Source organism: Ornithorhynchus anatinus, chromosome 12, assembly GCF_004115215.2.
Source record: "Ornithorhynchus anatinus isolate Pmale09 chromosome 12, mOrnAna1.pri.v4, whole genome shotgun sequence".
NCBI classification, from domain to species: Eukaryota; Metazoa; Chordata; class Mammalia; order Monotremata; family Ornithorhynchidae; genus Ornithorhynchus; species Ornithorhynchus anatinus.
Genome location: NC_041739.1, coordinates 58,060,955 through 58,084,671, shown reverse-complemented (window position 1 = coordinate 58,084,671; position 23,717 = coordinate 58,060,955). Strand labels below are relative to the sequence as shown.

General features: G+C 52.2%; 1 protein-coding gene across 2 annotated transcripts in view; it reads left to right on the top strand.

Annotated features, from left to right (window-relative positions):
* Positions 1 to 1,323: 1,323 nt before the first annotated feature.
* Positions 1,324 to 23,717, top strand: part of CRACD (capping protein inhibiting regulator of actin dynamics) — a 45,783-nt gene continuing 23,389 nt past the window's right edge. For both annotated transcript variants that reach the window (XM_039913677.1, XM_039913676.1), the window contains exons 1-2: positions 1,324 to 1,473; positions 16,030 to 16,193. The gene's annotated coding sequence lies outside the window, so the exon portion shown is untranslated. The remainder of the gene's footprint in view (positions 1,474 to 16,029; positions 16,194 to 23,717) is intronic.

Here is a 23,717-nt window from a genome sequence, read left to right as displayed (position 1 = left end):
TCCATCCCGTGCTCCTTCCCGTAGGCCACTCTCTCTCTCCATATATCATATCCACGATAAACTTTATTTTTTAATGGTACTAAGTGCTCACCATGTGCCCGGCACGATACTAAGAGCTGGGGTACAGACAAGATAATTGGGTTGGGATGTGGGCTTCATTCATTCAATAGTATTTATTGAGCGCTTACTATGTGCAGAGCACTGTACTAACCGTCCAAGTCAGAAAGAGGAGGGTTCAATCTCCATTTTACACCAGCCAATTGAGGCACAGCGAAGTACTCCCTCTGCTCTACCCCCTTCCCCTCCCCATGGCACTTGTGTATATTTGTACAAATTTATCACTCTATTAATTTTGTCTGTAATTCTATTTATCTTGATGGTATTGATGCCCACCTCCTTCTGTTGTTGTCTGCCTCCCCTCTTCTAGACCGTGAGCCCGCAGTCGGGCAGGGAAGTGCTCTACCCCTTTCCCCACCCCACAAGACTTGTGTGTATTTGTATATATTATTTCTCTATTTATTAATGATGTGTATATATCTGCAATTCTTTTGATCAATTTTGATGGCATTTGATGCCTGTCTACTTCTTTTGTTGTCTGCCTCCCCCCTTCCAGACCCCTTTTCCGTCTCCATCTGTTGCCGAACTGTACTTTCCAAGCACTTAGAACAGCGCTCTGCCCCCAGTAAGGGCTCAAGAAATACGACTGAATGAATTTGCCCAAGGGCACGGGGCAGACAAGTGGCCGAGGCAGGATTAGAACCCAGGTCTGACGCCCAGACCCAGCTGCGTCTCCCCCCGGGGCCCCTTTTCCAGCCTTTCCTTGGTTGGAAGTAAAATAAACGTGGCAATTCTCCTCCCCCCGTGATTCCACCAGCTGATCAGGTGGCTCCTCTCCCATCCCACCCCTTCCCCTCCCTTTAAATTTATCCCACCTGCTCCAATCTCCCAAAAATCCCAGCTTTTGGATTTTTTTTAATGGTACTTAAGCGCTTACTACGCGCCAGGCCCTGACCTAAGCGCTGCGAAGGAGCTCCAGACTGCAAGCTTAGGGAGGGCAGGAGATGTGTCTGTTGATCGTAGCGGGGTCATCCCCTCCCGGGGGTGCTCAGTACACAGCTCGGCGGACAGGGAGGGGCTCAATCAACTTGTCTGGGCCTCGGTTCCCTCATCTGTCAAATGGGGATTGAGGGCGAGCCCCACGTGGGACCACTTGGTTAGCCGCTCTCTAGCACGGTGCTTGGCACATAGTGAGCGTTTAACAAATAGCCGCATGATCGTGATGAGGGTTGGGGGAGGGGGGCGGGGGCAGGGCTGGGGAGCACGTGACGTTGGGGTCCGGGGCTGAGCTGAGCGGCCGCCCTGCCGGGCCGCGGCCGAGGGGAGAGCGGCCCGGGGCCAGCCCAGACCCGCCGGACATCCCCGGACGGACCCTACTGGACACCACCGGGCCGCCCTCCGCCCCGGGAGACCCAGGTAAGCGCCACCCCCGCCGCCCGGCCTGCAGGGATGGGCAGGATGAGGGCGGGGGCCTGGAGGACCCCCCTCCCTGTTGCAAGATGGGCTGGGGGGCTTTGTTCCCTCTGCCCACCCAGCAGGGCCGGAGACAGAGCCCCCCTCCCCATCCTTTCCCCATCCCCCCCAGACCCGGGGGTCCCCCTCAATCCGGGGACAATGACGGCCCCGGACACGAGCCCCCCCCCCCGGCTGGGGACCCTCCGAAAAAAGCCCCCCCCCCCCCTAGGCCCTCCCACCCCAGCCTCCCAACGCCCGCAGCGGCGTTAAGCCGACGGCCAAAAGGCCCTCCAAGTCGGGGCGCGTTGTGCCGCGTCGCGTTGGGCGAAGATGGGGGTGGGGGGTGGGAGATTCCGGCCGTCGATCCGGTAGGCGCACTTGCTGAGCGCCTACGGGGCGCAGAGCAGTCTACTGAGCGCCCATCGGCTCTCTCCTCCCCAAGCCGGTCCTTTTCCTAATGATGGGGGGAGGTTTGGGGGCGGGGTGGGGGGGCGCCGCAGGAGGAATTTTACCTTTAGCCTCATAAAGAGAAGGCCCCCCACCCCGATTGAGGGTTTGAGGGGTCGGTCCCCCCCAAATCCGTCCTTTTCCTAATTCTGGGGGGGCGTTTATTCCGTTTGGAGGCTGGGGGAATTTTACCTTTATTATAATAAAGGGAAGCCCCCTCCCCACCCCAGGTTAAAGGCTGAGGGGTCGGGAGACCCATTAAGACATGGCCCGTGTTAAGAGGGAAAGAAGGGAACGACCGAGCTCATTGTGGGCGGGGAGTGTGTCCGCTATTTAATGCTAATAATGACGGTATTAAGCGCTCATTATGTGCCAAGCTCTGTTCTGAAAGGTATTTCTGTTGTAGTCTCCCATGCCCTGAGTATAGTGCTCTGCACATAGTAAACACTGACCCAGTTTAAGGTTTTAGGAGTCGGCAGACCCTTTAAGGCGTGGCCTGTGTTAAGAGGACAAGAATAATAATAATAATGGTATTTGTAAAGCATTTACTGTGTGCCAGGCGCTGTTCTAAGCACGGGGTGGATACAAGCAGATCGGGTTGGATACAATCCCTGTCCCACGTGGAGCTCCCAGTCTCCATCCTCATTTTCCACCTGGGGGAACTGAGCCCCAGAGAAGTGGGTCGACTCTCCAAAGGTCACACGGCAGACAAGTGGCCGAGCCGGGATTAGAACCCATGACCTCCCGGCTCCCAGGCCCGTGTTCTCTCTACTTGGCCGTGCTGCTTCTCGAGAAGGAAACGTCCGAGCTCGTTATGGGCGGGGAATGTCTCCGCTTGTTCTGTAGTACTCTTCCCAAACCTGTAGTACAGTGTTCTGCACCTAGTAGGCATTCAGTAAATACCACTGATTGATTGATTAACCTCGGCCTTTTTCAGGTTCAGATCTCTCTGGCAGTTTCTGTGAAATGTAGCGTGGCGGGTAGCCTGAAACCAACCGGAGAGACGGAAAGCCTCCCCTAGCTTACCTGTCACGTCCCTCTTCCTCCTGCTCCCCCATCTCACCCCCGCTTTGGGTCTGGAGACCATCAGCGCTCAGAACAGTGCTTGGCACATAGTAAGTGCTTAACACATACCGTCATTATTATTATGAAGTCTATCTCCAGGTGGTCGTGAAATATACCTTCCCTCCATAGCGGCAGAGTTTGGCTCATCTCTCAGTCTGTCTTACCCAAGGAATAATAAAATGATCGTAATAATTGTGGTATTGAAGCACTTACTACATGCCAGGCACTGTACTAAGTGCTGAGGTGGTTACAAGCAAACCAGGTTGGAAACAGTCCCTTGTGGGGCTCACAGTCTCACAGATGAGTTAAACGAGGCCCAGAGAAGTGAGAATTTTTTTCTCTTTCTTCATAGGAAATGACATCAGTTCCTCAAGGGAGTAATTATTGGAAATTCAGAAGCGACCATCCCCAAATCTAGTGAGCAGGGAAACAAAAAAACCGAGGAAAAATAAATGGCCAACAGAACCGATCTCCCCCACCAGAAGTTGGGTTTTAAAGCAGAGAAGCTTCAGTGAAATCTAACATGGTGGGCTCTAAAAAGGGGCCGTGAACCAAACCTCTCAGAGGAACTTGGAAGCCCAGGTTTCCCTTTCTGGTGTCTAGACTCTAAGCACGTTGCGGGCAGGGAATGTCTGTTACTTTGTTGGCTTGTACTCTCCTAAGCACTTAGTACAGTGCTCCGCGCACAGTAAGCGCTCGATAAATACGATGGACTGACTGACGTGACTTGCCTCAGGTCACACAACAGAGAAGTGATGGAGCTGAGATTAGAACCCATGACCTTCTGACTCGCAGGCCCGGGCTCTTGCCAGTAGCTCCACGCCTCAGGCGTGAGAATACTTCCCTCGCCATCTGCTTTTCAAAACCCCAGCCCACCAGCATTCAAACCACCTGCCCCCCCTGGATTCTCCTTTGGGCGCATAGGTGTGTTTTGGGCAATCGATCAATCATTGGTTTTGAATGTGTGCTTACTGAGCACTGTACTAAGCGCTTGGGAGAGTACAATACCACAGAGTTGGATGACACATTCCCTGCCCACAGCGAGCTCACAGTCTAGAGGGGGAGACAGGAGAAATCTATAAATTACGGATATGTTCATAAGCGCTGGGCGGCCTGGTTTTGTGTCCCCTTTTGTCACCCTGGGCTCCAGTGCGTCCAGAACCTTCCCCCGCCCCCCGGGAGGAGGGTATGAGGAGGGACCCTCCCCAAATCCCAGCTGGGCGCTGGCACCAGGTAGGTGGGTGACTCACCAACGGCTGCGTTTCTTGGCACAGGATCTGCCAATTCACCGCCCGCCTCCCGCGGCGTTGCCTAGGGCCGCCTGGCCCGAGGAGGGTCCTCCGACCGGCTTTTAGCCGCCGGGGCTTTCAAAGATCAGGCCGTCCAGCCAACGGTTCACCGGTCCGTGGAGTACTCGCCTCCTGAACTCTCCCGACCGCTTAGTAAAATGCCTGGTGCTCAGTACACGTCACAGATCGATTGACTCGTTTTGAAATTTTCCACCGTGCCACTTAAACCCCTCTTGAAGGTAGTGGAGAGGAGCAGCGGGAGAATTTATTTATTCGATCGTATGTACTGAGCGCTTACTGCGCAGAGGGCACTGTACTGGGCGCTTGAGTTAGTACAATATATAAATAGACACATCCCATACAAAATACCCACTTGATATGGGACACTCTACCAGGCCCTTGGACCCTTTCGACTGTAAGCTTATCGTGGGCAGGAAACGTGTCAACCGGTTCTGTTGTATTGCACTTTCCCTGCACCCACTAAGCACTCAGTAAGTACCATTTAAATTTTTAATGGTATCTGTCAAACGCTTACTATGTGCCAGGTACTATACTAAGTACTGGGCTAGATAAAAGCCGATCAGTTTAGTCACAACCCAAGTCAATGTGGGGCTCACAGTTCTCATCCCCTTTTGGCGGATTGAGGTACCCGGGCACAGAGAAGTACAGTGACTAGCCCCGAGGCACACAGAAGACAAGCGGCGGAGCCGGGATTAGAACCCAGGTCCTTCCGACTCTCAGGCCCTTGCTCCGGCCACGTGGCCGAGCTGCTTCACCATTGATGGATTGATATCGGACACGTCCCCTTCCCACAGGGAGCTTACACTCGCTAATGGGGGATGTCAGGATATCTTTGGGATTTAAATCATGTGATGGGGCTTTGCCAGCTTAGAGGGATTTCGCCCAGAGCCTCGGCCAGCCATCCGGGGGGCCAGGATTCACAGCCTCCCAACCCTCCTTCCCGGCTTCGGCCTCCTCGTTCCGTCGTCCCGATTGTCCGGGGATTGCATGTGGTTTCTGGATTGCTTTAACCGCTTCTTAAGGGAGAGCCATGAGCAGCATTTGAAAAGTTCGTCGCCGTGCTAACGTCTCCTAGAGGAAAGGGAACATGTCTATTGTTATATTGCACTATCGCAAGCGCTTAGTTCAGTGCTTTACACACAGTAAGCGCTCAATAAATGCGATTGAATGAATGAATGAAAGGGCGTGAGTCTCTGGGCGTCAGGAGAGCCGCTTCTCGTCTCAGCCGGCTCTGCCATGTGCCAGCTGATGGGTGGGGGCAAGACTCTTAATAAGAATAGTAATAATAATAATTATGGTATTTAAGTGTTTACTATGAACCAGGCACTGTACTAAGTGCCAGTCTTAACCTGTTGGACCCCAGCTCCTCATCGGTAAAATGCACCCGATAGACTCCCGGTACAGGCCTGGTACACATCAGTGAGTGCCCGGTACAGCGCCATGCACGCAGTAGGCACTCAGTTCAGTGCCCTGCACATGGTAGGCATCTAGGACAGAGCTCTGCACACATTAGATACAGATTACAGATTTAAACTTACGTGCTGTGGGGCTGGGAGGTTGAAGGAGGGGAGCAATTCAGGGTGATGCACGTGGGAGAAGGGGAGAGGAGGGCTTAGTCAGAGAAGGCTTCTTGGAGGAGATGGGCCTTCAATCAGGGTTTGAAGTGGGGGAGAGCAATTCTCTGTCGGATATGAGGAGGGAGGGCGTCCCAGTGACAGGATGTGGGCGAGAGGTCGGCGGTGAGATAGACGAGACGGAGGGACGGTGAGAAGGTTGGCACTAGAGGAACAAAGTGTGCGGGCTGGGTTGGAGTGGGAGAGTAAGGAGGTGAGAGAGGAGCGGGTTAGGTGATAAAATGGGGATAACTGGAGATAAAATACCAGATCTCCCTCCCCTTTAGATTGTGAGCCCTGTGACACAGGGATTGAGTCTGTCCTGATGTTCTTGTATCTTCTCCACCGCTTAGTACGGTACTTGGCACATATTAATAATAATGGTATTTGTTAAGCGCTTACTATGTGCAGAGCACCGTTCTAAGCGCTGGGGTAGATAGAGGGTCATCAGATTGTCCCACATGGGGTTCACATTTTTTAATCCCCATTTTTACAGCTGAGGGAACTGAGGCACAGAGAAGCTAAGTGAATTGCCCAAGGTCACACAGCAGACAAGTGGCGGAGCCGGGATTAGAACCCACGACCTCTGACTCCCAAGCCCGGGTTCTTTCCACTAAATCACGCTGCTTCTGTAGGTTCTTAACAGGTGCCATTGTGATTATTACAACTACTAGTATTCTTAGATTCCTTCCCAGGACACTAGCGTTTGGGGCCGGGCTCTGAGGCTCAATTCCCAGGAATGTGGAGAGGAATCTCCCAACGCCCCCAGGGCCGAGGTCTCGGGCCCGGGCCGGGCCAGCGTTGGGCCATCCGACAGGGTGAGTTCAGGCAGAAATCCCAGCTGCTTTCCCAAAAGCCCTTCTTTCTGGGAAGGGAATTCTGCTTGGAGCTTCTCAGGGGAAATGGCTCCAGCCCGTCCCAAAGGTGCCCTCCATGTTGATGGCAGATAATAATAATAATAATTATGGTACTTGTTAAGCGCTTACTCCGCACCAGGCACTATTCTAGGCGCTGGGGTGGATACAGGTTAATCGTGTTGGACACAGTCCCTGTCCCACGTGGGGCTCACACTCTTCTCTCCTCTTTATAATCGAGGAGACTGAGGCACAGAGAGGCTAAGTGATTTGCCTAAGGTCGCACAGCAGAGACGTGGAGGAGCTGGGATTAGAACCCAGGTCCTTCTGACTCCCAAGCCCAGGCTCTAACCACTGAGCCACATTGGGTCTCGTGTGGGCCACGGCTGGACTGGCCCCGACACCCTCTCCTTTGTGATCTCCCAGCTTCCTGTCTCTCCCCGCTTCAGTCTATACTTCTCTCGGCTGCCTGGATTATCTTTCTACAGAGAGGCTCTGGGCATGTCATCCCCCTCTTCAAAAACCTCCAGTGGTTGCCTATCAACCTTTGCATGAAACAAAAACTCCTCGCTCTTGGCTTCAAAGCTCTCCATCACCTTGCCCCCTCCTCCCTCACCTCCCTTCTCTTTTTCTCCTGCCCACCCCGCACACTCCGCTCCTCTGCCGCTCACCTCCTCACCGTCCCCCGTTCTTTCCTATCCCGCCGTCGACCCCCGGCCCACGCCCTCCCGCTGTCCCGGAACGCCCTCCCTCCTCACCTCCGCCAAACTAACTCTCTTCCCCTCCTCAAAGCCCTCCTGAGAGCTCACCTCCTCCAGGAGGCCTTCCCAGACTGAGCCCCCATTTTCCTCACCTCCCCCTATATCGCCCCAACTCTCTCCCTTTGCTGTACCCGCCCCACAGCACTTGTGTATATTTGTACCGATTTATTATTCTATTTATTTTATTAATGTATATATCTATAATTCTCTTTATTTTGATGCTGTTAATGTCTATTTGTTTGGTTTTGTTGTCCGTCTCCCCCCATCTAGACTGTGAGCCCATTGGTGGGTAGGGATTATCTCTATCTGTTGCCGAATTGTACTTTCCAAGCGCTTAGTATGGGGCGCTGCACACAGTAAGCGCTCAATAAATAAAATTGAATGAATGAATGAAATTAGATGGCCAGTACAGTGCCCTGTTTGTTCTTTGTCTTTTGATACTTGTTAAGCGCTTACTACATGTCAAACACCGCTGGGTCAGGTATGAGTCAGGTCGGACACAGTCCCTGTCCCACACGGGGCTCACGGCCTTAAGTAGGAGGGAGAACAGGTATTGAATCCCCATTTTACAGTTGAGGAAACTGAGGCACAGAGAAGCGAAAAGAGACTTGCCCAAGGTCACCCAGCAAGCAATTGGCAGAGTTGGGTTTAGAACCCAGGTCCTCTGACTCCCAGGGCCGCTCTTTCCACTAGGCCGCACTGCTTCTCCCTGCACGCAGTAGACACTCTGCTCCACGCCTGACCCTCCGTGCCTCAGTTTCCTCATCTGTAAAATGGGGATTCAATCCCTCTTCTTCCTCCTACGTAGACCGCGAGCCCCACGTGAGACAGGGGCTCTGTCCGACCTGACAATCTCCTATCCACCCCAGCGCTTAGCACGGAGTAAGCGCTTAACAGACACCACAATTAGTATGACTGTGGCGGAGAAGCAGCGGATCCCCAAATGGCTCTTAGACGGATGATGAAAGGAAGAATTTCTCTGCCGCTTAGCCCCGGAACCGGGTCTGCAACTTTGCCAGCTTTAAAATCGATTTGACTCTTTAGTACAATTACTCTCCCGCCACCCTGGAAGATGATTGGCATTTCCTCTTGAGGAGGGGGGGCAGTCGCAGTGGCAGAGCAGGGGGACAGCAGTGGGCACCGGGTTGACTTGGACACCGATTCATTCGTTGTCGTATTTATTGAGCGCTTACCGCGTGCAGAGCACTGTACTAGGCGCTCGGGAGAGTACATCATAACAAGAAAGACACATTCCCTTCCCACAAGGATTTTGCCGCCACCCCAAGTCCGTGGAGACGGAACAAATAATAATAATAATGTTGGTATTTGTTAAGCGCTTACTATGTGCAGAGCACTGTTCTAAGCACTGGGGTAGATACAGGGTCATCAGGTTGTCCCATGTGAGGCTCACAGTTAATCCCCATTTTACAGATGAGGTAACTGAGGCACAGAGAAGTGAGTGACTCGCCCACAGTCACACAGCTGACCAGTGGCAGAGCGGGGATTCGAACCCATGACCTCTGACTCCCAAGCCCGGGCTCTTTCCACTGAGCCACGCTGCTTCTCTGGGCCTCTGACCTGGGAGAGGGACCAGGACCACCCGGGAGATGCAGTCCACACAAAGGAAATGGTTTGGTGCCCAGCCCAAAGGGCAGCTGAGGGCACTGGAGGAGAGTGGAAAGAGCCTGGGCTTGGGAGTCAGAGTTCATGGGTTCAAATTCCGGCTCCGCTACTTGTCAGCTGTGTGACTGTGAGCGAGTCACTTCACTTCTCTGGGCCTCAGTGACCTCATCTGTAAAATGGGGATGAAAACTGTGAGCTTCACGTGGGACAACCCGATGACTCTATATCTACCCCAGCGCTTAGAACGGTGCTCTGCACATAGTAAGCGCTTAACAAATACCAACGTTATTATTATTGTTATTATTAGAGCGGAGGGTCTCTTAGGGAGAGGGCAGGTCTTGAGAAGGATGTGGGAGGGAGGAAAGAGAAACCCATTTGGGTGGTGGGAGGACTCACAAAAGGAAGAGAAGTAAGGGACAGGGTGGTCTCGTGGAAAGAGTGCAGAGTCTGGAAGTCTGGTAGTGGGAAGGCTGTTTATCGTATTGTACTTTCCCAAGCGCTTAGTACAGTGCTCTGCACACAGTAAGCGCTAAATAAGTATGATTGAATGAATAAATGGGAGGTCCCTCCCAGCCCCAAGGCACTTATGTCCATATCTGGAATTTATTTATATTCATGTCCTGCTCCTCCTCTAGATTCTAAGTTCACTGTGGGCAGGGAATGTGTCTGTTTATTCATTCCATTCATTCAGTTGTATTTCTATCTTGTACTCTCCCAAGCACTTAGTACAGCGCTCTGCACAAAGTAAGCGCTCGATTAAAAACGATTGAACAATTGAATGGTCTGGCTGTAGAAGGCCACTTAACCTCTCCGGCCTCCATTTTGTCATCTGTAAAACGGGCCAATAATCCCTGCCTCAAAGGAAGAGAAAATGAGATCGTGGAGGGAGAAGGTAATCCATCTATCTATGGACTTTGAGCAAGTCCCTTCACTTCTCTGTACCTCAGTTCCCCCATCTGTAAAATGGGAATTAAGACCGTGAGCCACTGAACTACCAACTCTATTTTACAGAACCCATTTCTTACCAACAAAGACCTTACATGTCAAAGGAAAGTGCTTTGGAAAACCCAAAAGCACCCTACAAAGCATTTGGTACAGGGTTCTGCCCCCTGGGGTGTTCTCAATAAATACCATTATTGCTAGCACTCTGAAACCAAGGTGCTGCCACCATTATTTTGGGGGGCATCCTCCTCGAGCCAAAGCTTCATGTCAATCGCTGGCTGAATCGGGCTTCCGTCTCTCCCCTCGTCAAGCTATAAACACTGTTGTTGTGTCTGTCTCTCTGTCTCTCCAGCTCAGAGATGTTTTTTCCTCTGACCACAGTTGGCACTCAATAAATACAATGGATAGCCTAAATAATAATAATAATATTAATAACAATGAGGGTTCCCCTCACCCATGTTTTCCTGACCCTCCCTACTGCTTTTCCCCCGAATGTCAACCAGTGTAGGCAAGGGGGTCTCATCTCCCCCAGTCTGAGTCGGCGGGGGTCGGGGGGAGGCGGCCTTTTTCCAGCGCTTAGAACAGTGCTCGGCCCATAGTAAGCGCTTACCAAATACCAACATTATTATAACGGTATTTATTAAGGGCTTACTATGTGCTTACTCTCCCTCTGTCGACTTTAGGCTCCCCGTTGGCAATCGGTCATATTTATTTAGCTCTTAACTGAGTGCAGAGCATTGGACTAAAAACTTGGGAGGGTACATACTAAGCGCTTAACAAATACCAACATTATTATTATTATTACAATGTAACAGAGTCGGTAGAAACATTCCCTGTCCACCACGAGCTTAGAATCTAGAGGGGGGAGATAAACAATATACATAAATTATGGACATCTACATAAGTGCTGGGGGGCTGGAGCGGGAATAAAGGGAGCAAGTGCAAGTGTGATGCAGAAGGGAGTGGGAGAAGAGGAAATGAGGGCTTAGGGATGACCTCTTGGAGAAGTGCCTTCAGGAAGGCAGGGAACGGTCTATCAACTGTATTGTACTCTCTCAAGCACTTAGTACACTGCTCCGCATACAGTTAACGCTCAGTAAATACCCTTGATTGATTAGGTGCCAGGCACTGTTTTAAGTGCTGGGGTAGATTGAAGATAATCAGGTTGGACAGAGGCAATGTCCCACATGAGGCTCACAGTCTAAATGAGAAGATTGTTGTGTTGGATCAAGAATCGGCCTTATGCAGTCTCCCATGCTCTTTCTACTAGGCCACTCTATACAAAAAACCAGATGATATAATTATGTGCTCTCCCTAGCACTTAGCACAGTGCTGTGCATATAGGAAATGCTCAATAAATCCCAAGGATTGATTGTTTAAAGGCAGTTTGGGGGCTGGAACCCAAACCCCTTCAGGAGAGGGAGGCGGGATCGTCCCGAGTTGGGAAGACGGCGGCTCCACATCGCCCGGATCGAGTGGTCCCCGCGGCGGTTGAAGACGTGGGCAGAGCCGAGTTGTACCACTTGTGCCCACTTGTGCCACTTGTGCCCACTCCCCCACCGTGCCCCTCTGGCCATGCCGGGACCAGGTGTGACCCTTCCCCAGGCGGAGTTAGCTGAGCGGCCCCTCCTTCCTTCGCAACCCTCCCCGGGGTTGGGCAGGTAGTTAAGCTCCGGAAAGATCCCGAAGAAAGTGGGGGAGTTCAGACAGGGAAAGCCGTCCGGAAGCTAGTCTGTTGACACCTCAAGAGTCGACGGGAGCGTTGATTAGCGCCGAGTTATTAAAAACCAAAAGCGTGAAACCGCAGCGCATCGCTGACAATTAAAATTCTTCTTAAAGACCGGGGGCAAAATACGGCTTCTCGGTAATTAAAGTTCAGTTCAGCATCTGACACGCGGTGGAATTGCTCGTGTCTTAATATTGACTTGTTTCCCGCTCCTGGGGCCGCTGCTGGTGCCTCCACTGCTATCCAAACCCCGGGGACTCCATTTTCCAGAAAACACCCCAGCCCATTTGCCACTCTGCCATGCCTTAGGCTCGTAAGCAAGTTGTTTATCCTAAGCACCAAGAGGCTGAGTAACCCCAAATGGAGACAGTGGTATTCCTTGAGCGCTTATCATGTGTCAAGCGCTGTTCTAAAAACTGGGAGGCCTAGTATGAGGCCAAAGGAGGCTTTCCTTAGTGGATAGAGCAAGGGCCTGGAAGGCAGAAGGTCATGGGTTCTATTCCTGGCTCTGCCACTTGTTTGTGACCTTGGGTAAGTCACTTCACTTCTCTGTGCCTCAGTTCCCTCATCTGTAAAATGGGGATTAAGACTGTGAGCCCCAGCTGGGACAGGGACTAGGTCTAATCTGATTTGCTCGTATCCACCCCAGCGCTTAGTACTGGGCCTGGCACATAGTAAGCGCATAACAAACACCATTATCGTCATCATCATCGGCTACCCTCCGTGTCCTCGTTCTCTGGCCCCTCCGCAGCGGCTGCCCTGGTGGGTGAGAGGGAGGGATGAGGAGCCGGACTGGGCCAGTGAATGAGTGAGTGACCCCTGACCCCCTACCCCTGCGAGGCCGGCTTAGGTCCGGGCACCTCAGGTGGCATCCAGACAGCAGAGTTTCGGGGGGCCGGTCTCCTCAGGGGTGGACTTGGGGTCCGGCGAGGGTCCAGCTGCCAGCAATCCCCCTCCCAATGTGAGCTCGTCGTGGGCAGGAAATATGTTTATTGTTGCATGGTACTCTCTCAGTGTGCACAGTAAGCTCTCAATAAATATGATTGACTGAAATGTAGTCTTCTAAATGCTTAATAGAGTGCTCTGCACACAGTGAGTGCTCAATAAATACGATTGGCCTGAATGAATGAGAGTAGGGGGCTGGTCCCGGCCTGGGACCGGAGGGACTGTGGAATGAGCTCCCTTGGATGAACACCGGCCGAATCTGGGATGGGGGAGATGCCCCTCGGCCCTTCGGTTAGTAGAGTCCAATGCTCTGCACAGAGTAGGTGCTCAATAAATATGGTCGAATGAATGAATGAATGGTTTGGTGACTCCAGGAAAGGACTGGAGGCTGATCGCAGTGGGAGAAAGCAGGTGCCGGTTGCAACCGACAGAAATGGGGCGGCTGAGAGGGGATTGCGATCTCCAGGGGCAGAAAAAGGCGCGGGGCCCTGCAGACCTCGGGTGCTTGTGCCGGGGGAGGGTTAAGGGTTAAGACCTGGCTTGCCCTGGTCTTGGTGGTCACCTCCTCCGGGGGGCCTTCAGGGAGACCTCCCACCGTTCCCACCTTTAGAGGCCATGAGCTCCCGTGTGTTCTTTCTACTCATCTGTTGAATTGCTGATTTGTGCGTGGCTTCATTTTACTGGTCCTCTTACCTCGTATTTGGCCATCTATGTTCTGTCCCACTCCCCCATTAGACTGTGATAATAGTCATAAAGATAGTATTTGTTAAGTGCTTACTATGTGCCAGGCACTGTACTAAGCACCGGGGATGGATACAAACAAATCAGGCTGCTCTGTAAACTCATGGGAAGGGAATGTATCTGTTTGAGTAGTGCCCTGAACTCTCCCGAGCGCTGATGCTAGCAGTGCTTTGCACACAGTAAATACGATTGATTGGTTGGACACAGTCCCGGTCCCACATGGGGCTCACGGTCTTAATCCCCACCGCACTGTCCACGCGCAAGGATGGTTCTTTGTCGCACTGGTGTGTTTGCTGTCTTCAGGGCCCAGTGCTGGTCTCCCTCCTGAGAAGCAGCTGATAGACCTCGGGTCTGGGAGTCAGAGGACCTGGGTTCTAATCCCAGCTCTGCCACTCGTTAGCTGCGTGACCTTGGTCAAGTCACTTCCCTGGGCTCCAGGTCCCTCATCTGTAAAATGGAGATGAGACTGTGAGCCCCACGTGGGGCAAGGACTGTGTCCAACTTGTTGAGCTTTCATCCACCCCAGCGCTTAGAACAGTGTCCGGCACGTACTGAGCGCCTAGCCCTGACTAAGCCCCTCTTTCTTAATAATAATAATGTTGGTATTTGTTAAACGCTTACTATGTGCCGAGCACTGTTCTAAGCGCTGGGGTAGACACAGGGGAATCAGGATGTCCCACGTGGGGCTCACAGTCTTAATCCCCATTTTACAGATGAGGTAACTGAGGCACAGAGAAGTTAAGTGACTTGCCCATGGTCACACAGCTGACAGGTGGCAGAGCTGGGATTCGAACTCATGACCTCTGCCTCCAAAGCCCATGCTCTTTCCACTGAGCCACGCTGCTTCTCGCCCACGCCCTTTTACATCATCCTGACTTGCTTCCTTTGTTCTTCCCCGCTCCCAGCTGGTAATTGATTTATTTCTACTGACGTCTAGCTCCCCCTCTAAACTGTCAGCTCGTTGTAGGCAGGAAAATCTGTCTGTTTATTGTTGTGCTCTCCTCAGCACTTAGTACAGTGGTCTGCACACACAGTAAGCGTTCAATAAATAGGATTGAAAGAATGAAACACTTTAAAAAAAAAAATAAAAAGCTTAAGAGGATAGGGTTGGTGAGGTGCGAAAGGTGGAGTGGGGGGGACCTCTGCATGTTTTCCTTGCTCCTCTCAGCCTCGATTGCTGCGTCTCCGCCTTTGAAGTCCTAAGGCCTCAACGGGAGATGTTTGTGCAAGCAGGATCTCCTGACAGACGCTGTCCTCCCAGAGACATCTAAAATTGCATTTTGGCTCCGGCATCAATGTCCATATTTAGTCCCTGAGATTCCCCGGGGCTGGGAAAGAGCATATCTTCTCTTTCCTCGAGCATCTGGACGTGGGCAATCAGCAGAAGGGGATGCTGCCCTCCCAAGGGTCCCAAAACTCCATTTGCATTTCTAGCTGTGTCTGTAGTCTTTTAACAAATTGCGAACACCACAGGTGATAAATTGCTAACACCATTGGAGTCCAGCAAAGCCAAAGAACAGAAAAGTCCCGAAAAGAGACGGCTTTGTATCTTGGGTCTAGCCCAGGGTTCAGCACAGTGCTTATATTGGGCTTATATACTGAATTCATTCATTCAGTAGTATTTATCGAACGCTTACCGTGCACAGAACAGTGTGCTAAGTGCTTGGAAAGTACAATACAGTAATAAAGAGAGACAATCCCTGACTACCACGGGCTCACAGTCTAGAGTGAATGAACCTGGAAAGCAGAAAAACTACAACAAACATTTAATAAGAAGAAGCAGCGTGGCTTAGTGGAAAGAACACGGGCTTGGGAGTCAGAGGGCGTGGGTTCTAATCCTGGCTCCGCCACTTGTCTGCTGTGTGGCTTTGGGCATCCACTTCACTTCTCTGTGCCACAGTTACCTCACCTGTAAAATGGGGATTAAGACTGTGAGTCCCACGTGGGAGAACCTGATTACCTTGTATTTACCGCAGCCCTTTAACAGTGCTTAGCAAATAGTAAGCGCTTCATAAATACCATAGTTGTTATTATCATCTGTAATTTATCTATATTAATGACTGTCTCCCCCTCTAGACCGTAAGCTCATTGTGGGCAGGGAATGTGCCTGTTTATTGTTCTATCGTCCTCTCCTAAGGACTTAGTACAGTGCGTCGCACCCAGTAAGCGCTCAATAAATACGATGGAATGAATGAACGAATGAATGAACTTTACTTCTCAAGGCCTCAGTTCCACCATCTGTAAAATAGGGATTAAATACCTGTAACTGCTCCCCCTTAGACCGTGAGCCCCACATGGGACAGGGCCCATGTCAGGTTTGATCCCTGTCCATCGGCATCAGGGAAGAGCATAGGGGTAAAGGCCCCCAGGCACCCTGCCCCGAAGGGCAAAGGTCATATTCAGGCCCTTTTGGGGAGGGCAAAAAGGTCTCTCTCTCGAGGGGAGACCGAGGAAATGACGCGGGGGATCTCTCTGTCCTTTCTCTCCTAGGTAGTGGTGGTGAGGAGCAGTGATCTCCTGGTGCCCCAGACATGCACCTCCCCTCGTGACCCATCGCCCCGTCTCCTCACCCCGAGACTGAGGCGCCAACCTTTCCAGAAAGCACTTCTGAGCAAGGGGCCCGACCGCAGGGGATTGACAGACGGGTGAGCAAGGTGAGAGAGCGACTGGTTAAGGGAGGGAGAGGAAGATCTGGGCTATTCTCCGATTGACGGTCCCGGTTGGTTCCCGAGAAGGCATCTTGAGTCCACTGCCTTCCGTCAGAACTGATTTTCCCATGGAAATGTCAGAGTGGATGGGAGATTTTGGCTCTGGAACCAAGGCCGGACACCCTGTTTAGACCAAAATCTGTCAGAATTGCGACTCGGGTTGATATCGATGAGTAATCGAATGACCATGACTGCGTTTCATCTTATCCGAGAAGCTCCCTGGCTTTTATTGCAGCTGATAAAAAATGGACAAATGGTCTCTCCCCTACCAGCCCCCTGTGCGGTTCCTAAAATTTAAGGCTCACAGCCTTAATCCTCATTTTGCAGGTGAGGGAACTGAGGCACAGAGAAGTGAGGCGACTTGCCCAAGGTCACACAGCAGATAAGTGGCAGAGCTGGGATTAGAACCCAGGTCCTTCTGACTCCCAGGCCCATATGCAATCCCCTAGGCCACGCTGCTTTCTCTACTAAGTGCTTGGGAGCGTACAATATAACAAGTGTCTCCTGGAGAGGGGAGAGGTGGGAGTCAGGGAGGTTAGCAAGGAGGCTGATGCAGTAATCAAGCAGGATAGGATATGAGCTTGGATCAGCAAGGCAGCAGCTTGGGTGGAGAAGAAAGGGTGAATTTTAATGATGTTGGGAAAGTAGAATTGGCAGGATTTATTGACAGAATGATTATGTGCTTCTTTTTTTTTTTAATGGGCCATCTCCTGCCCTCTCCATGCAGAGGTGGGCCAACCCTCCTGGTTTCTGGTTGTTTAACAAGGAGCCGACAGCGGCTCCTGACTGGAGCAACCCCGGAAGGCTGCCCGGCTCTCAGATAGTCGGAAGAACCGTTCAGAACGGAGAAGCTTGGCCTTCTGGGTCCCAAAAGGGCGAAAAGCCAGCCTTCTCACCTTCCTGACCCATTTTGTTCTTCCCTTTACCCCACACCCAACTCGGTGCTCCCCGCCTCGCTCACGCTCTAATGCTTTTCTGCGCAATATATTCCATCATCCAGATGAACTTGTAATTGATATTTTGGCTCTGCCCTGACCGAAGATTATATTGCAGTCGTAGAAACAAAGCCTGACCTTTCCTAGTGGAATCAGAAATGATGCTGGCTGAGGAAATTTTTTCTCAATTGTCTTGTTCTGAGGTGGCCCGCTCCCGCTCCTCACCCCCCGCAACTCCCCACCCGCTCTCCCTCCCTCCCTTTGCTTCCCTTCCCTCCTTCTACTCCCTCCCACTCCAATTCATGCATCTGAAAGGAGAATGGAAATAGGATCCCCGTCTCCCCCTCCGGCTAAGTGGATCAGGGAGAGGATGTTGGCAGGAAAAATTAGAAAACGGGGGCAGGATGGAGTTATTTCTTCCCAGGAGCCCAGACACTGGGTGGATTTGGGGGTTAGGGCCTCCCTCCTCCCTCTCCATCTTGCCCTCCTTCTACTTTCTGTCATCCCCTCTTCCCTGATGGCCAGAGCCTGGCGGTCCTCCTCCCTGCCCTCCGCCCGATGGATCCAGATCCCTGACCTCTGACCCGCTCGGGGAGACTCCCCCAGCCCGGCTACGGACTCCAGGAGGGTGGTCCCCGAGGACATGGGTCCCTGGGCTGCGGATTCCTCTCACCCTAACTTTTGAACGCTTACTATGTGCCAGACGCTGTTCTAAGCACTGGGGTAGATACATGGTAATCAGGTTGGACACAGTCCCCGTCCCATGCGGGACTCGCCATCTTAATTCCCTTTTTACAGATGAGGTAACTGAAGGCCCAGAGAAGAGAAGTGACTTGTCCAAGGTCACACAGAAGACCAGTGGCAGAGTCAGTATTAGAACCTGGGACCTTCTGGCCCTTCCCACTAGACCTCGGGAAATGGGGCAATAACTTGAGGGAGCTGTGGTTAGGCTAGGGGAGACATAGAATGTTTGAAAGAAGCCATCGGCGAGCCAACAGTGAGGATGGCAGAGAAAGAAGAAGCAAGTGCTTTGATAAATAAATAAATACCATTGATTGATTGATAGAACTACACCAGTGCTTAGTACAGTGCCTGGCACACAGTCAGCACTTCACATATGCCACTGGAAAAAGAGAGAAAAAGGAGGGGGCAGCAGCGGCCCCGGACCGGATTAACGGCGGATCGAGTTCTGCCTTGGGGTTTTGTTCCTTCAGGTCAGGCCCGGCCCGGGCCCCTGGGAGGTACAGGGCACCGACCGTGACGTCCAGTATCACGGCCCCCTGAGGCCTGCTGCCCCGAGGGGAGGGATGTTCCGCTCTGAGGGTCGGAGCGGGCCTGGTGGGAGATGCTCCCTCTCAGCCTCCTCCTCCTCCGGAGAGGCGGAAAAGTCTGCTTCTTTCTCACCTGACCAGAGAGCGCTGAAATCCGAGCCCCGAGGTGGAGGGTGGTGTGATCCGGGCAACCGGGAGAAGATAAGGCTAGCAAACGTCCGAGGCCTGGCCAGCGATCCAAGACAGCCGCGGACCGCCTGACCGCTGGGAGTTGTGGGGAGGCTGGGATTGAGTGGGGAGGGGCTGGTGGTCTGCTTTGGGGGCTCAGGTTCAGACGTCGCCCGTAAGAGAGGAGGGACAGAGCCTTCCTTTCGCGCCACACCGTGCTGGTGCCGTACAGCGGAAGCGCCCTGCAATCAATCAACTATTGGTATTTTCTGAGCTCTTACTATGTGCGAAGCACTGTTCTGATGTGTCTGGGGCCCTTTTCCACAGGTCTAGATCGGTGCAATGGGATTGTAAATTTAAATCGTCAGCTCCCTGAGGGCCGGGAGTGTGGCTACCAACTCTGTTTTCTTGTAGTTTCCCAAATGCTGAGGCCAGTGCTCTGCACACAGTAAGTGCTCCATAATTACCATTGTTTGATTGATTACAACGCATCCCATAGGCACTTGGTCAATATTAATCCTACTAGTAAAGAGTCCACTGCTCAGGAGAGCGAGAGGGAGGAAAATCGCCTTGTAATGCTGCCTTCAAGAAAACACTGGTCTTAAAATCAGTCAGTCAGTCGGTGGTACTTATGGAGCGCTTAATGTGTCCGGAACACTGTATTAAACCCTCGGAAAGCACAGTACAGTCGGGTTGGCAGACACGATCCCTGTCCATAATGAGCTTACAAGCTATAGAATGCAAAGTATTAATAACAGTAGTCTATCTTCGGTAGGGATACATAATATACGATCCTTGGGACCTGGCCTGTGATTCATAGGGCATCAGCCTGCTTTTTATGAGACAGCAGGTTCCTTCTTCAGGGATGTTTCAACGAGGTGTAGCATTCTTTCCTCTTAAGTGAGGCTTATTTATTGGTTTGAGTAATACCAATCAATCAATTATATTTTATTGAGTGTTTAACTATGTAAAGAGCACTGTACTAAGTGCTTGGGAGAGTAGAGTACAGTCTAGAGGGGGAGACAGACATTAAATCTCAGTGTCGCTCTCGCTGGCCGTCTTTTTTTTTTCTTTGATTCAGGCCAAGCTAAGCCTCTCGGCTTGGAAGCCTACGACATTGCCATCAGGGTATGACCTCTCCCTTTTGATCGGTTATCCGAAACTAATAGCACCTTGAATTTGTCGAGCGTTTTTATTTTTCCAGGGGGCTTTTACACTCCTCCTCTCATTGTATCGTCCTTCTAGCCCTGGGAGGTAGGGAGAGGCAGAGACTAGTCTCCCCACTGTACAGGTGAGGAAACAGAGGTCTGGAGAGGTGAGGTGACGTCTGCCAGGAGGAGCCCGGAGCTCTACCCACCGGACCACACTGCCTCCGTGCAGATTTAGCTCATTGCGGACAGGGACATCTCTCTCTCCAGGCACCCCCGACCCTGGACGGGGACTGGCGGTCTAAAAGGGGGCACGTGCGGCCTTCAGTGAGCGGACAGGCTTCCGATGCCCAACTTCAGGAAACCCTGTCCGGTCTGGTCCTGTTGGCTCCCCTCCCCAGGCCGGTCCCCTGACCCACGGGGGGCCCCGGAGTGAAGTCTCCGAGGGGCTGCCCGTGCCATCCCGCTCACAGCTCCGCCCGCCCGCCTTCTCGTTGCAGTCGCGTCGGGCCCGGCCATGGCCTCGGCCGCCCCGGGGAGAGACCGGGACCTCCCGCGGCCAGCTCAGGCTGAGGTCCCGGGTGCGGATCCTGAAGGTACCGAACTCCGCATTGCTGCTTGGAGGGGCCGCTTAAAGACACGGAAGCCATTTCTCCCCCCTCGTCCCCATCCCCACTTCCAGGCCATAGCCACCCACTCCCCGGTTTTGCGATACTGGGCCGTATTCTGTTCGGAAGAGTGGGAGGCCGAGCGCGATCGGTCAACTGTATTAATCGAGTGCTTACTGTGTGCAGAGCACTGTGCTCAGCACTTGGGGGAGGACAGTCTAACAATAGAACAGACACGTTCCCTGCCCACCAAGAGTTTACAATGTAGAGGATTGGTTTGGTGGTTCTCAGTCTAGGATCTGGAGGGGCCGAGGCCGGGGGAGCAGAGAGAGAAGGGCAGAACGTTTTGCTCTTATTGGCAAATGGCTTCTCGTCCCCTCTGGAGCAGTGGAAGCACAGAAGTAGCTTCTCTCTTCCAGGAACTAGTGAACTACAGACCCTTCTTTCTCTTTGACTCTTCAGTGGACATGGCAGGAACAGCCCTCTTTAACTCAAAACAGTCTGTCACCGTGACTTTTGCTTTTTTAATGGTAGTTGTTAAGCGCCTTCTATGTACCAGGCACTGTACTAAGTGCTGGGGTAGATACACGCTAATCAGATTGGACACAGTCCCTGTCCCACATGGGGTTCACAGTCTTTATCCCCATTTTCCAGATGAGGGAACTGAGGCACAGAGAAATGAAGTGATTTGTCCAAGGTCATATTCTATGGACGAGTGGCAGAGCTGGGACTAGAACCCAGATCCTCTGACTTCCAGGCCTGGGCTCTAGCCATTAGGCCATGCTGCTTCTCGCAATGATGTTTTCATTAATCACCAGGGAGAGCTTGGGGGAGAGATGGTGGTCATGCGGAAGAGAGATCTCATGGGCTTCTAGCAGTGTCTCGGCACTCTCCTCCTCCCCGCGGGTTCTGCTGTCAATCGATCAATGGTATTTATTGAGTGCTTACTGTGTGCAGAGCACTGTACTAAGTGCTTGGGACAGCACAATAAACCAGAGTTGGTAGATGTGCTCCCTGCCCCGTAGGAGCAGTAATAATAATAACGATGATAGTATTTGTTAAGCACTTACTATGTGTCAAACACTGGTCTAAACTCTGGGATAGATACCAGCTAATCACGTTGGAGAAAGTCCACTTGGTTTGGACACAGTCCATGTGCCACATGAGGCTCACAGTCTTCATCCTCATTTTACAGATGAGGTAACAGGCCCAAAGAAGTGAAGTGACTTGCTCAAGGCCACATGGCCGGCAAGTGGCGGAGCCAGAATGAGAACCCAGGTCCTTCTGACTCCCAGACCCCTACTCTATCCACCAGACCACACTATTTCCGTGACCGTCCTTTCTACTCTCCGCCGGCCTCCGACAATCCTATTTAGGCCCCGAGGTCCGAAGGCGAAGGGCTACCACGGTGGGGGTGGCCTGGGGTGGTGGGGCTCGAAATGGTTCTGTGTCTTTAAGACGGCTGGTGGTTTGCCGTGTGGTGCTGTTGTTATTGCTGCTGCTGTGTGTGTGTATGCGTGCAGGGCCAGCCCGCAAAGTTATTCGAGAGACGAGAATAACTTGGAGGGTCGTGTGCCAGGGTGTGGAGGGAACCCCACCCCCCCGGCCCCTCGCCCCGGTGCCTCGTGTTGGCATCGAGAGCTCTGCCCTTCACAGATTCCTGTGTGAACGTTTGTTTGTTTGTGAGATCGCGTGAGCAGGGGGCTGGAGTCTGCAGCTGTGGGAGGGTGAGAGCCCCCCAGCCCAGGAGCCTGTTGAGAAGAAAGGGGAGGGAGAGTGACCCAGCACTGACCATTCAATATTCCTGACTCTCCCCACACAGTGACCCAGCCCGGACCATCCCACACCCCTGACTCTCCCCTCGCCATCCCTGACTTTTTTATGATTTGCCCAGCACAGACCCCCCTCCCCCTGCCCTTCATCTCTGGATCACTCCAAACCCCTCAGAGACCCACTGGCGTTTCCAGCTGTGAAGCTTCCTGGTGGAACAGATTTCCATTTTTCCTTGTTGTTTTCCCATTGTGGGCAGGGATTGTCTCTATTTGTTACTGAATTGCACTTCCCAGGCGCTTAGTATAGTGTTCTGCATACAGTAAGTGCTCGATAAATACGATTGAATGAAAATCAATCAATCAGTGGTCGTTATTGAGCCTTCACTGTGTGCGGAACACTGTACTAAGCGCTTGGAAAAACGGTACTACAGAATTAGCAGACACTTTCCCTGCCCATTAATAGCACCACAGTCTGAGCTTGTCACCTACCACCCCCATCATTTCCTCCCCTCCTCAATCAATCAATCAATCAGTAAGTAGCATTTGCTGAGCACCTGCCATGTGCAGAGAACTGTACTGAACATTTGGGAGAGTACAGGAGAGTTAATAAACCCGATCTCAGCCTTCAAGGAGCTGGCAGTCTAGTGGGGGAAACCGACAGTCAGTCAATCATATTTACTGAGTGCTTACTGTGTGCAGAGCACTGCACAAAGTGCTTGGGAGAGTAAAATATAACAATAAAAAGAGACATTCCCTGCCCACAAGCTTAGAGCCCAGAGGTGGGGGAGACAGACAATATAAATAAATAAATGACAGGTATGTACATAAGTGCTGTGGGACTGGGAAGGGGGATGAGTAAAGGGAGTAAGTCAGGGCAATACAGAAGGGAGTGGGAAAAGAGGAAAGGAGGGAAAGTCAGGAGGTCAGGGAAGACCTCTTGGAGGAGATGGGCCTTCAATAAGGCTTTGAAAGTTGGGAGAGGAATTGTCTGGATGATGTGAAGAGAGAGGGCATTCCAGGCCAGAGACAGGCCGTGGGTGAGAGGTCGGAGGCGAGAGAGACGACATCGAGGCTCAATGAGTAGGTTGGCATTAGGGGAGCCAAGTATGCGGGTTGGGTTGTAGTTGGAGAGTAGCGAGGTGAGGTAGGAGGGGGCAGAGGGATTGAGGGCTTTAAAGCCGATGGTGAAGAGTTTTTGTTTGATGCGAAGGTACATGGGCAACCACTGGAGGTTCTTGAAGAGTGGGAAGACACGGAAACACTTTAGCAGAGGAGACGACCACCTTCGGCTTCCAGGGTGCAGCCAGGTCACGCCATGATGTCACCCACCAGGTGGTGGGTAAGGCTTGCTTAAGCCCGAGCTCGATAAAGGATTTAAAGGGCGGGGGAAGAAAGTCAGGGCCACTTGTGGCAGGCTGAATGGGGATATGGCTGGTGAAATTAGAGGAGGCAGTAGAAGGGTGAGGGAGAGCCTCGCTTGGGGATACCCACTCAAACTGGAGAACAATACACCAGGAAGAACACCGACAGTCTGGGGAGGAAACCGGAGGAGCCATTTAATGGCAGGT